This window comes from Pinus tabuliformis, chromosome 2_2, assembly GCF_031772625.1.
Source record: "Pinus tabuliformis cultivar Carrire ecotype Pingquan chromosome 2_2, CPIR1, whole genome shotgun sequence".
NCBI classification, from domain to species: domain Eukaryota; kingdom Viridiplantae; phylum Streptophyta; class Pinopsida; order Pinales; family Pinaceae; genus Pinus; species Pinus tabuliformis.
Genome location: NC_142300.1, coordinates 514,823,682 through 514,838,008, shown reverse-complemented (window position 1 = coordinate 514,838,008; position 14,327 = coordinate 514,823,682).

The window sequence follows — 14,327 nt, the reverse complement described above, 5'->3', positions numbered from 1 at the left end:
TCCTGGGACGACATGTCCCTAAAAAAATATGCATGAAAGAAGCCTAGAAGTCTATTCGCGGTGGTGCTCATGATAGCACATCACCGCGCGCACCAAGCATCTCAACAGACGATGGATGCGGGTCGGCACCCCCACTGTGTGCCTTTGGTATGCAAAAGGCACGTCCGCCAATCTAGCATATCCCAGAATCCCTTGGGTGAGTCCCTCGAGATTCTGCACCAGCTCTTCCCCCACGGCACCCCTTGCCTGAGGATCAGCTGCAGGTTGGCCCCTCCGCGCTATAGGAGACAAGTCGGCTGGTCGCTTTGGGCCCACATCTGCATATACATACAACTTTCATTAGGACATGCATGTTTTGACAAAAAAAAATGAAAATACATAAAATATAAAAAACGAAGAGGTCATACCTAGCTCCTCTTCCCACTCCTCTCCCTCCGGCAGTGGGAGGTTCGGATCCCCCATGAAATTGGTTCCCGCGTATGGCCAATCCTCTACCACGATCAGCTGACGGCGAAGCCATATGAAGAACTCGGGCCACCAAGACATCTGTTGGCCCCCTCCTCCTCTGGGCATCAATGCTGCTTAGCGAGCCATCCTAGGCTCTCGTGGCAATGGGTCCGCCACTACAGCTCCCTAGTACTGGAAGAGGGGTAATCGTTCCAAGAAGAACGACACCACAATCGAGCCATACCCGAACTGTTTCACTCCCCCGCGCTTACACTTTGTAAGCTGCCTTTTGATATTTGTAGTCACCGTTGTAGCCCAGTCAAAAATGGTGGGGCTGAGGCATTCTGTCGCTAGTAACAGATGATTCTTGCTCGCCTCATGGGGTGCCTGTACCCCAGCTGCACATGTGATGGTGAAAAGTATCACCTTAAGAACCAAATCATGGATGGTGGCGATATCCACCTTGGCACTGTTTTTCCCAAATTGTGCCTCTGGACACACTCGAGCCTTCACTTCACCTATCTTTTCTCTAGAAGGTCTGCTTCCAGTCAAAATGGGGCTCACCCCTCTCCGTGACAGCCCAGTAATGAAGTACACATCAGATACATCCAGCTCTAAGGTTTGATCCCGTAAGCGAAATACTTGGTCATCAACATCCCAAGCATCCACTATGAACTATAATAGCTCCGGTTGAGCTCGCAGATAAGAGGTGAGGAAAAACTTCTTGAGACCACAGTCTCTCAAAGCATTCATACATCCCTCATCCGCTATGGCCAAGGCATCTACGGCATCATGCTCCCGTTCTTTCCATTCCACCACCATTTTTTCCTGTTTCCTGCACCCACAAGGATGAATAAATCATTATTGGAACACTGGTAAGCTTACAAACCGGACAAATTTAAAAAATGATGAGAAAATTCAAGCAAAAAGTTAGGTCGCGCGGTTGGCGTGACTGTTTCTAAAACAGTCGTGCCACTGGCGCAGCACCTTTGGGCAAATCACCCCATTGGCGCGGGCCCGTGCCGGATACCCGCGCCAATGGGGTGCAACCCTAAATTTTAACATCCCCCTTGTGGAGGCTCAATCAGGGAACGAAATGCATAAAAAGAGTATGAAAATGGAGCTAAGGGAAGCGCCTCTTACTTGGAACTGGCGGAATCTCAAATGGTTGCACGGATTGGCGGTAATCACTGCTCGAAGTTCGCTCCCCAAATGGGCCACTACTACTATGCAAAAGGTAAAAAGTAAAAGTAATTCTATTTTTTACATTTTCACCATATTTATAGACTTTTTGACTTGTAATTAGGTTTAAAAAGTTGTTTTTTGAATATTTTAATATACTTTTGGTCAAAAATGGATTTTACGCTTGCCTCTAGTGCTATGACAGGTCCTTTTTGCAACTTCGATGGTGAAACGAGTTGTATTTTATACTTTTTCGGACTCGGTAAATACACAAAAAAGTCACTGTGGAGTCATCTTTCAGCTCTTTTCTGACTCGCTAAAAATGGAAAGATCGCCGAGTTACCCCTCTTGACTCGTTAAACGTAAATAAGAGACAGTCGTCTTTAAACCCTTTTCCGGCCGTGTAAAAACGAAAAGATCGTCGGACCCTTGTCGTTTCAGGTTCGTTAATGGTTATGAAACGACGTGATGTTGATCGCTTTTTTACTTTTTTAGATCGATGTCACTATAAATGAAAAGTACTCCTCGATCGTAATGGTCGGGCGGTTCTTTTGAGCATTGCTTTATACTTTTTCAGGCTCGAGAGACACAACTTTACGAAAAAGGACCCCCCTGGAGTTTTCTTTTCTGTTGTCTTTTCAGACTCTCTAAACAAGAAAAGGCGCCGAGTTCTTCCTTTGTCAGACTCGTTAAAACTTAATGACATCGGATTCCGTCGTAATGACGCCTCACAAGCATATGCTATCCCCGTCAAGCTTGTTAAAAATAACTGGGGTACTCACCAAAAATGGTGGGGAAAATGGACCCATAATTATTGTCGTGTCGGCAGTATGTCGCTCTTGAACATGGCACTTGTCTGCATTCGTGTCTGGGTAGGGACATCTCATCTTGTTTTACACTTGCCTCCATGGGTTTGGGTTATCCTATTTGACCTCTCATTTGCTCGTTGCCTTGTCACCATGACCTCTGCTCATTTGATGTCAAGTACTTCCAAGTCCACTGTCGTGCCGCCGATATGTTCAAAAGAAGTTGACCTCTGCAGCATTACAACCTCTTCTGATACCTCACATAATTTTGATTCACCACAACATTCTTCCTCTGTCTCGTGTCACTGATGTGGGAAACACTATGGCCCACCTTTGATCAAGGTCACTTCCTGTCGACTTCAACTCATTATCCAGGAAGCTGATCTAGAGACTCCCTTCCGGTGCCTTGGAGCTTGCATGCCTCAATGGCAGGTTCTTCATGTTCGACGAGAGGTTTTCATCATTGGCCTCCGATCGAATGATTCTACGGGTGTTCGACACCAGCTCATTGATTCGCACGTCGTAGATTGTACCTATAGTACCTTGAGGACCATCGTCATTATTGGTGGTACCTCTCGCGTCTGTTAACAGCTTTCACTATTGGATGGTAATCAGATGATGTTCATGCATGTTTGACTTCAACTCATGTATTCGCATGCCTGAACTTGTACTCTGTTCGAGTCAAGATGGAGCGCAAGACCCTGGATTTTTTCTGTTGGAATCCAGGCTGCCATTTGTGGATTATTATGATCATTACATGACTCATTCACTGGATGGCTGCGACCATGCCTGAGTCTATTTATCGATCCTCTCTGGATGGCTGCGTCCATGGCTTGGATCTAGAATATTATGTACTCTGCTATGGATGGCTGTGCCCATACCACATATATCATGTACTTGAGATATCAGTTGTACTTCTTTTCGCAGGTTCTCCGGCGGCCGTGTTTTCAGTCCTGCATGTTATTGTAAAGCATTTCACCCCTCTCTCTCTCTCGGGCCTCATGCTTTAGGGGGAATCTGTTACATAGCAATTTGTCACCGTTTGTCACCGTCCCTGTTACCCCTCACCCGCACATTGGAGGACTCATTCCGGGACCTGTGAGAAGTGACATGACCTGAAACCACTTGCATCATATTCCTCTAAGTATGAGCTTCATATGCCCTGAAGACATCTCCTGCAAAATACTCATGAAAACAGCTCTTTTTGCATTAGCGCAGGTCCACAGTTCACTGCCCGTGCCAATGAGGGAAATCCTCTAAAAAGGGCGCGCCATTGGCGCTCTGTCTCAGAGTCGCACTCGCGCCAACCGAATTGAGTAAAGTTTTTAACCAACAAGCTCCCGAAGGTTCTCTTCAACCCATTCACCAACTGAATCTATGTTGAGCTAGGATGGTTTGGCTTCGAATCTCCATAGAAGGGAAGTGGTTTGCCACCTTTCACGGAAGTTTCCAAGTGATCAAGCCAATCCCATGAATAATGTGGTTGATCCTATCTCTTTCCTCTCTATCTATAAAAGCTTGCCTCTATACCTTGAGCAAGCTAGTAGTAGTTACAGTAGTTCTAGTCAGTAATTCCAGTATAGTGATAGAGAGTTTGAAGCTGCAAGAGCCTTCTTTGCACCCATAAGGCCAAATCTAAGTAAGGAGATTCTTGTCACCCAAAGAGAGAGAGGCTTGTTCCTCATCCCAAAAAGCTTTGCAAGACTTGTGTAGCTGACTACCCAGCCAAAGGAGGATTTGACGTCAGAACAATGGTTGTATTCTTCTTTGTTATTTATTAATAATAGATGACTATCATTATGGTTCCACTCTCATTATCTTATGTTTGATGTTGAGTTATATCTTTTTTGACTGATATATAATTGCATCTACTAGATTTTATGCTTGTATTTGTGTTGTTCTTTGCATGTGCAGGTGTCCAATCACGGAGATCGTGGGGATCGTGAGCGGCCGAGGCAAAGGAACGAGGGCGACATCTCTTCTACGAACACTAGCGTTGGAATCCAAGTAGGTTCTCACCATCCACTTTTTATTTGCAATTAGGAACTTGCGTGATAGCATTGTGTGATTGTTGCTAGACCCGGTCTGGGCTAGTAGGGATCATCTCTGTCTGCAGAGAGGATTTACCTCCACAACAATAACATCAGACATAAAATATCCAGGTTAAAGCTAAGGTAATTTTAGTTCAATATCTTCTTTTGTATCAAAAGATTCTAAAAGGGATATAGGAAGTTCAAAGGATTCAAGTTGATGGAACAAGAAGGAAAATATTATGTCTACTCCCTGTTGATGGTGCTGGACCCACCAACATATCAAGGGATCTCCTCGGTAAGAAGTCCCAACTATACCTCAGACCATTGGGAGTAGGAGTCCCAATAGTGGGTAGTAAAAAAATGCTTTGACTGCGATAGCACATAGAGTCAAGTGTGATATCTTTGTTAGAAGCAAGTGTGAGACCTTGCCGTGAGTCAAGTGAGATGCTTGGGGGTTCTAACACATGGAGTGAAAAGGGAAGTGTGTCCCTTAGAAGCCTGTAATAGTATGCAACCCGAAAGAAACACAGAAGTTGATGACATCACAAGCTGGAAAGAAGAATAGTTGGCAATCCAAAATGATAGGTTACATTAGCAACATGCCTGCAACAAGATTCATACAATTGCATACAAAACAGTTCATACACAAATGCATAAGTTAAGTAACATATATTTCTAAAGCAACCAGAATAGTCCAAATACAATAACAACACATGCATAAAAATATGTTGGCTTTGTTATATAATATTAAATGAAAGTTCCATCCATACATAGACCATTAACAACCACTAGCCCGAATAGTGGAAAATTACATGCAACACCAATTGCTCTTCCAAAGAGATGTACTCGCTCTGAAATGTGAAGAAGCCAAGGCTCGTCACAATACTCTCCAAGCCTTCTCTAAGCAATGCCTAGCCAAGTGATTGGCTTCCAAAAGCATGTACTATGAGTTATGAGGTTATGTATATAGCAAAGGGTGGGGTGACACTTGAAATTCCCCTTTGACTCTTGGACTACCCTCATGACTCTTCAAATTACAATATTTATTGTTCACATTCTATTAATGACACTTGGAATTTCACTTAGAACATTTTTACGATAATACAATTTCCACATATACCCATGTGGGAAAAAAATAGGCTTGAGTAAGCCTGACAAGACAAATGAAATCACTGAGGGTTTTGGGGAAAGAATAACTTGATAACCTCCTCACGGCGATCCTTGGTGATGAACTAATAACAAGCTTGGTACTGCACTATTGTGTCCTCGTACTGTTTGATGACATCTTTGTTGAAGCGGACTCTTGCCTCCATGGCTTTTGGGTATATGATTATGTTGACAGTGTTGGACCTGCCAACATGTCAAGGGGATCTCCACGGTAAGAAGTCCCAATTACACCTTAGATTGTTTGGTGTAGGAGTCCTAGTAGTGGGTCGTAAGGTAATGCTTTGACCATGGTGTCGCACAGAGGCAAGTAGAATAACTCTGTCAGCAACAAGAGTGTGACTAATGTAGTGAGTCAAGGAAGGTGTATGAGAGGTTCCAACACTTCGAAAGGGTAAGGAGGTGAAGGTGAGTTCCAGGTTGAAAGGGATCAGTCCCAGCTTGGCTAGGAACACACAGCACAAAGGACATTCATAGCTTCTAGCAGAGTAGTCCACTCAGATGCGGCAGTCACATCATACAAGGTAAGATAAGACGTACAACACTCATAGATCAATTCGAGGCGAGCGTGATAGTTGTTATAGCAAGGTTCAAGTGAAAGGTTTATCTAATGTCTGGCAGAGCAGTATACATGGACGGTGACAACAGTAACAACATATGCAACACATTAACAAAAATATTCATATAATTACATGTGAATCAGTTCATACACATGTACGTAAGTTAAACAAGACATATCTTTAAAGAAACCGGAGCAGTCCAACTACAATAACAACATATGCATGAAAATGTGTTGGATCTTATTATATAAAGAAGTGTAAGTCCCAATCATACAATACATCCATGTAAACCAGCTAGCCCAACAATGGAATGTTACAGCCACATCTGCCTACTCCTCCAAAGAGATGTATTAGCTCTGTGCAGTGGAGAAGCCAAGGGACATTACAATACTGTCCAAGCCTTCTTCAAAATAGTCTTAGTAAAAGCTTGGTTGACCAAAAGCCTTTACAATGAGTTATGAGGGACTATTTATAGAAAAGGGTGGGTGACCCTTGACATTCCCCTTTGTGACCATACAACTACCCTCATGACTCTTCACCTACTCTACAACTGTTACATTCACTCTTGACACTTGACTTACACTTGAAATGACTCAACATTACAATGCACATGTACCCATGTGAACAATGGCTTGGACAAGCCAAACTAGACATCATTCGGACTTAGAAAACCATAGAAGTCCAATTGTTTGACATCCTCATGATGATCAATAGTGACATATTGAGGCCAAGATTGGTAGTCCTTGAAAGTGTCTGTGTGTTCTACTGTGACATCCGTCTAAAACCTGAACCCTACCTCCATAATATCTGGGTACACTTCTCGGGCTCCTCTGTCCAACTCGTCTATGAGCATGCACATCATTGTCTTTAGTGTGGCTGGACCAACAACGTACTTGCGCATGATGTCTGCACTGATAGGCAAGTCTGGGCTGGTGGATATGCACATCAACTCGTCGAAGTACGAGTCAAGCTCCTATTGGACCTGCTTCTTGGTCTTCGCCTTGCTGAGGGTCCCAAGTAATGGGATCTCATGAGTGTGCACTATAAACTCCATGCTTTTGAATACTCGTGCATGGGAAGCCTGTATGCTAGTGATGAGTTGCAGTAGGTCTTCATAGTTCTAGATCTGACTTTAGATACGTGCTTGCAGCCCAACCACATTGGCCTTCATCATATTTGGAAAGTGAAGCAGGGCTCCCTTGTACTTCATCATCCATCCTCACATGTTATTAACATCAGTATGTATGTTCTTCAAGATGCATACTCTCCTTGCACATCGCTACTACCATCCATGGAGATGAACGACTACTTGATGCATGGCACCAAACTTGGAGTACAATGCTCACATAACTGTGTCTAAGGACAACACTTCATCTAGTATTGCCTTCTTCAGTTAAGCTCAGGCGGACATTGTCACCAAGTATCCTCCCTACTTGTCCACATGTAGTTCCTTTGCCATTCACTCATTCTCTGAGAAAACGAACACTTGAGCTAGTGGCTTCAGCATACACTCTAGTTGCATCGGCCAACACATCTGGATTATTGTGCACATTAGTCACGATCACTTTCTCTTCAAATTACGCAGGGGATGTTTCGTCCTCCAGAGTCGGTACTCTTTGAGACTGCACAACTCTGTGATGAGATTCGTCAAAGGAGATGTCGTGCATCTCTGCTTCTAGTTTACCACCAAGGATCTTAGTGCCTCCTTGTTCATTCGAGACTTGCTCATCATTGAGATGCAATGAAGAGGGTGAGTCGACCTCTTTGTGGTGAGGCATGGGGTCGGTATCCTGTTCCAACTCCTACTGTTCCATGTTTGCATCCAATTGTTCAAGTACTTGTTCTATCTCATGAGAAAAGTCTTTCCCTTACGATGGTTCACCCTATTCGCCTGATGCCAACTATTCAGATGAATCAAATACTTGTATAGGTGTTGCTTCATCTGTCTGCACATGATACGCCCTCTGATGAATCTATTGCTGCTGTGCTTCATGCTCTTGTTGGCGTAGCTCTTGTCCTTTTCAGAGTTTCTCCCTCAACTCATGCAACTCCTTTTCTACTTCTTCCATTCTCTTCTTATCCCTCTGCCTTTGTGCGATTCATTTGTCACGCTACTGCCCCTTCGCCTAAATAGCCATAACTACTTGTTTTACAAGTGGATCTGCTCGAAACTTGAAGCTTTAGTCCTCCTCCATGCAGTCGAAAATATTCCTCTTCCCTTTTTCGCGCACAGGTATGCTTGGCTCTGTAGCCTCTGCTATTGTTGCTATTGTTGGTGCTCTCCATGATGCTTATTCATGTTTTTGTGCTAACCACTCTACATTAAAACCGACCTGTTCATTGGGTCTGGAGGAATGGCAGAAATACCCCCATGAGTCTTCATCAGCCCAATTAAATGCCCCATGGATCCAATTGAACTGAACTATCATGCAGTGATCCTTCTCAATGCAATGTGGGTCATGCGGGTTGAAGCTTTGGAGGTGGAATGGGTATTTCTTCATCTTTTCAGCTTCGACATCCACTTTCTTGATGCTTCAGATCTCGTATAACCAAATCCACAACAGAAGAGTGGGCCAAGGTGCCTTCTTCTTCCATTGCAGCTTAGTTTTCAATCCTACTGAGATATGATATGCTACTTCCTGCATGATAAGCACGTCTAAAGCAAACTTTGGCAGAACATGCGGAGGCTTCTCTGCACTGAACACTCGGATGAATGTGCCAGATGGTGAGGCATACCAATTTGCAATGCCCAACAATGTCTTCATTTCTTCCTCTGACATGCAAGGTCGATCCTCTTCGAGTATCAACCTATACACTGTGGTGACAAAATGGTCGGACAGGCGTATGATCACTCCTCTGAAGTTGCACTCAGACAATAACTTGAAATAGGTGTTCATAATAGTCTCCGCCAGTGACCATGCCAACTCTAAGCCTGAGAACTCATGTTGGGCATAGACTGCATCTAGAATGTAGGTGGACATGTAAATCTTTGGATGCATGCCTTCGGGTGACTTTCGAGCCTTCGTGACTTGCTCCTTCAACTGATGATCCAGTATGCCGGACCAATTGCATGGTCTTCCTTCTCTAGCTAGTTGGTCCAACACGACCACCCAACTATGAGGGAAGGTCTTAGTGATTGCTTGGTCACTCAGTCAACATGCGAATATGACCAAGTATTGGTATGCATTCCTCAATATCTTCGTCTTATAAATATGATTAGGTTTCATCCTGAAACAAGCTGGCTCCTTTACCCAATCCTTCAGAATGTCTCTAGAGTGGCCTTTGCTGTTGGGCAAGCTGAACGGGGGAGTCATGATAGTCATGGGCTCAGTCATCTGATACATCTCATCATAATCTCATGCCTAAAAGGTTGCAAGCTTCATCCCACTAACATTGCTCAAGGTCATCGTCTGGGGTCAGTGTGAGAGACGATCCACTGAATCATATCCACACATGGGAACGTGGGGTATCTGCATGTAATCCGGTACAAGGCAGATTTATGGATGTTCACGTACACCTGACGATATTAAAGGTCTTTTCCAAAAGTACCTGCAAATGTTTCATTCACGTCTTGCCACTTTAGTTTGATGTCCTTTTCTAGATACAACTTCGTATCTTCATAGATCGGAAAACTAGGGGAAACCTACTTAGCTGCTGCTCCAGCTGCCATACCATTAGTGTCCTGAGATCCTGTTCTCTTGGAAACCATTGGGATAGATGAACACTTGAAATATCTAGAAACAAGCAGCATGCATGGCAAGAAATATGTCAGTGAGAACAAAGCAAATTTGGGGAAGGACAAAACACATACTTGGGAAATTGATGAGCAAGATTGCACAAATTTCACTGGGAGGCTGAGTGATTGGCTGCCAGAACTGCGCAAAAGGAAGTCTGGGCTGTCTGGGGGGCTGGACTTGCTGCTGGATCTATGAAATGCACAATCCACTTGGGCAGATGGCTATTTGGATTATGCAATGTGCAATCCCAGCCGGGAAGGACTGCTAGCCCAAGGACAAATTTGCACAATTTCCTAGGCTAAGCAGCCACTGTCCTCCAAGAATGCGCAAAATAATCCAGGAGGCTAGTGTTGGGCCAGAATGCACAAATCTAGAGAGGAAGGTGAGCCTTCCTTCCCCAGATTACGCAATGCAGCCTTGGTGAAGGTAGAGACTGGACCAAGGTTGTCCCGACTCACTGACGGGCAACTGAAAGCAACTAAGTCGATGAAATGCATGGCAAAACTAAGTGATAGCAGAAGTGATAGACCATGCATGAAAAACATGAATGGAAGATTCATCAAATAGATCAACATGCATGCAGGTGAGGTCGTTCGTCCGTTTGGCAAACGTCCATGTAAAGCAATTTCATGCATGCGACAATAATGAAACACTAGTATAACTCCAGCTCTCTGTATGGACCTTGCTTCGTGTAAAGTGAGTCTAACTCCTCTGGAAGAATTGTTCAATTCTTTTATCATCATGGCTTCTACACTAGCTTTTGTTAAAGATATAGTCCCTTCCATTCTTTGATCGATCAACACACATACCAAGCCAATTTAACTGAGTTGTTTTGATTGGAGAAGAGGTGTATATTGATGCACACGTAATATAACTGTCAGAGTTTTAGTTTCATCTTTGGTGTGGCTCCACTACTATTAGGCCTAGATAGTACCCCGACAAAGTCATGTAGGAACACAAGCATCGCTCAGCTACCAATGAGCTTGGCCAGTACTTCGGCGGAGTTACTTGCATCACCTCTCTTCACAAGAAGCCTTTCTATTCTTTCTCCTTTATTTTATTTTTCATTTCATTTTTTTTTAATTTTCAAAGAACTGTGCATAGGCACTTATTTATTTCATGAGGTGGAAGAGGAATCCCAACTTATTGAGAGCAGAAGAGGTTGTTCCTTCAGAGAAGTATGTTATATTATATCTCTAACATTACTTTTAATGTTTCACCCCACATCTTACTCTACTTGACTGGGTTGACAAGGGTTAACCGAATATAGAAAAACCGATTAGAGTAGGCAATACTAGTTAAAAGTGCAAGCGTTATGTTTTCACCAAGACTCACTATGGACATAACATATTTTCCATCAGGGTATCATCGACTGAAGAAAAAAATATCTTCATAAAGAGAAGATAATAGTTAACCAATTTTTGATAGTTGTACAAGTCCTCTTATGCTTCACCCTGCTTGTCTCAAGGGCAAAACACAGTTTCATGTGCATCTAAACCTACGAGTGCATAACAAGTAAATGAAAAAACAAGCAATGGATAGAAGTAAATGAAAGGAAAACAAGTAAGCAAGAAAAACATTCAAGCAAAGAAAAAAATAAAGAAAAGAAAACAAGAAAGAAAACACTACTCCTACTCCTATGCTAAACAATGCATGGGCCTACTCACATAAAGTGATATTTCCAATGCAGCCACTGGTGCATTGGTTGACCCATGATGGTGAAGGCATGGTTGACAAGAAATATATACAATTAAACAAACCCAAGAAATATAAATCAATGAATACCAACACACTTAAAGTTTGAATGCATCCATAGAAAAGAAAACAGTAAAAGTGCAAGACAAACATTCTGCGGAAATACCATGGTGTTGCAACACAGTGTGCGCAGACAAGGAGCATGTAGACTCTTTTGACCGTGAAAAATGAGTAAACATGAAAAAGGAAGAAAAATTTCTCTTAGCAAGAGTGCTCGTTGTGTATGATTCCTCCAATGCATGAGAAATAGGATCATGTGATTGAGGTGGAGGAAGTGAAATCTGTGGATGAGATTGATCTTCAATGCAAATAGGAGAGTGATGAGGAGCCTGGGGTGTTTCAACAGATTTCTGATTGGAAATGGAACTAACCTTAAGACAACGAGGACCTACCATAACCATCAATTTGGGCTAAAGTGCCTCAAAAGCTTGAGGGGTCTCCACTTCGTCAGCGGGTAGATCATCAAAGACCGATGGCTTAGAAAGATGAACAACAAATGAATCAACATCATGATCAAATGAAGGAGTAAAGAGATCACAAAAGCAATGATCAAAAAATTTGAGATGTTCATCGCCATCCTCATTATCTTATGAATCATACAAAGGGGTTGATGAAAAACAAGAATCTTCGCCCCCTAAGTTTTCAGAAAGAAAAGATGATATATTGGAAAGATTTAGAAAGAATGATGTGTCCTCTCCACAATAAAATGATGTACTGGCATTCGATATGTTCTACGAATGATCAGAAGTTAAAACATATGGGGATGGATTTTCACAAGGAAAATCAGAAATGGAAGAATAAAAAAATATGTTAGGGAACATCGAATGAGGTATGGATGGAAGAAGGTCATCCTTCACCACATGTTCTTCTTCAGATTCCCACACATACTCATCATAAATGACAGTGCAGGTTGGCTGCTCAGCACCAACTCCATCGACAACTTTATCCTCGTGAACAACAAATGTCGAGTCTATAATGGGAGAACACAACACAATACAATCCGGAGGATCAAAATAATTAAAGGACGGAGGCTGAGAGAACAAGTTCACATTAAAAACAATAGGCTTGTAAGCCAAATATGCGTATATATGCAAAGTAGGTGGGGTGGGAGGATGTGACAGTTCAACAGATGAGTTCACATATTCTCCCACCTCTGCACTGCGGAGCTAGAGTTGTTTGAAGAAAATCAAACGGAGGGTCACTTGTGACAACAACCTTGTTCATCTTAGGTTTGGTAGCTCTAACACTGAGGTATGATGGGGGGGTTCAAATGATTTTAACACGTGGATTTTCACATGTGTGAAGAAGATACTGAAATCTTTCATTGAGAAATGTCCAATCAATTTCATCTTCTCGGATTTGAAAAACGAGATTACGAAAGCGATTTGAAAAGTGAAAAAGGGATTCATTAGGTGTGTAATTCCAGATTTTTTCTATTGAGTGCTTTATGATCATAATGATAGAAAGCATGGGCCAACTCTCTGATCATCTGATCATAGGAGTGAATTGAGGCTACGGGAAATGTGACACATCATTGCAATGCGTGTCCTCGGAATGTGAATGAGAATAGCAAGGAGGAAATGTGATCCTCATGGATTTCATTCCTTTCATAGAATCCCATGAATGCAACTTCATGACTAAGAAAAGTTTCCCCACCTTCACCATCATATGTGAAATGTGGCAATTCATTAAGGAGATCCTCCAACACTTCAAAATCACGTCCATGTGACAAACATGTTGAAGGATTAACTGTAATGTAAGTCATGAATAATGTGTAGGGATTCAAAACAGACTTTGAGGACTCAACTTGTCATTTGGACCTCCTTCTAGCACCAAAAATGTTGACGATGTTGGACTCGCCAAAATATGAGGGGATCTGCTCGGTAAGATTTCCAAACTAGACCTTAGATCATTTGGAGTAGGAGTCCCAGCAGTGGGTAGTAAATAAATGCCTTGACTATGATAACATGTAGAGGTAAGTTTGATATCTTTGTCGAAAGAAAGTGTGTGACCTTGCAGTGAGTCAAGTGAGATGCATGGGGGTTATAACGCATGGAGGGGAAAAGGAAGTGTGTCCCTTAGAAGCCTATAATAGTATGCAGCCCAAAATCAACACATGAGTTGAATGGCATCACGAGCTGGAAAGATAAATAGTCCACAATCCACAGTGACGGGTTAAACCAACAACACATCTGCAACAAGATTCATACAATTTCATACAAAATAGTCCATACACAAATGCATAAGTTAAACAACATAGATTGCTAAAGCAACCAGAATAGTCCAACTACAGTAAAAAAATATGCATGAAAACATGTTGGCTATGCTATATAATATTAAGTGAAATTTCCATCCATACATACACCATTAACAACCACTAGCCCCAATAGTGGAACATTACAGTCAACACCACTTGCTCCTACAAAGAGATGTACTCGCTCTGCACTGTGGAGAAGCCAAGGCTCATCACAATATTCTCCAAGCCTTCTCTAAGAAATGCCTAGACAAAATCTTGGCTCCCAAAAGCATGTACTATGAGTTGTGAGGTTCTATATGTAGAAAATGGTGGGGTGACCCTTGACATTACCCTTTGACTCTTGGACCACCCTCATGACTCTTCACATTACAACAGTGACTATTCAC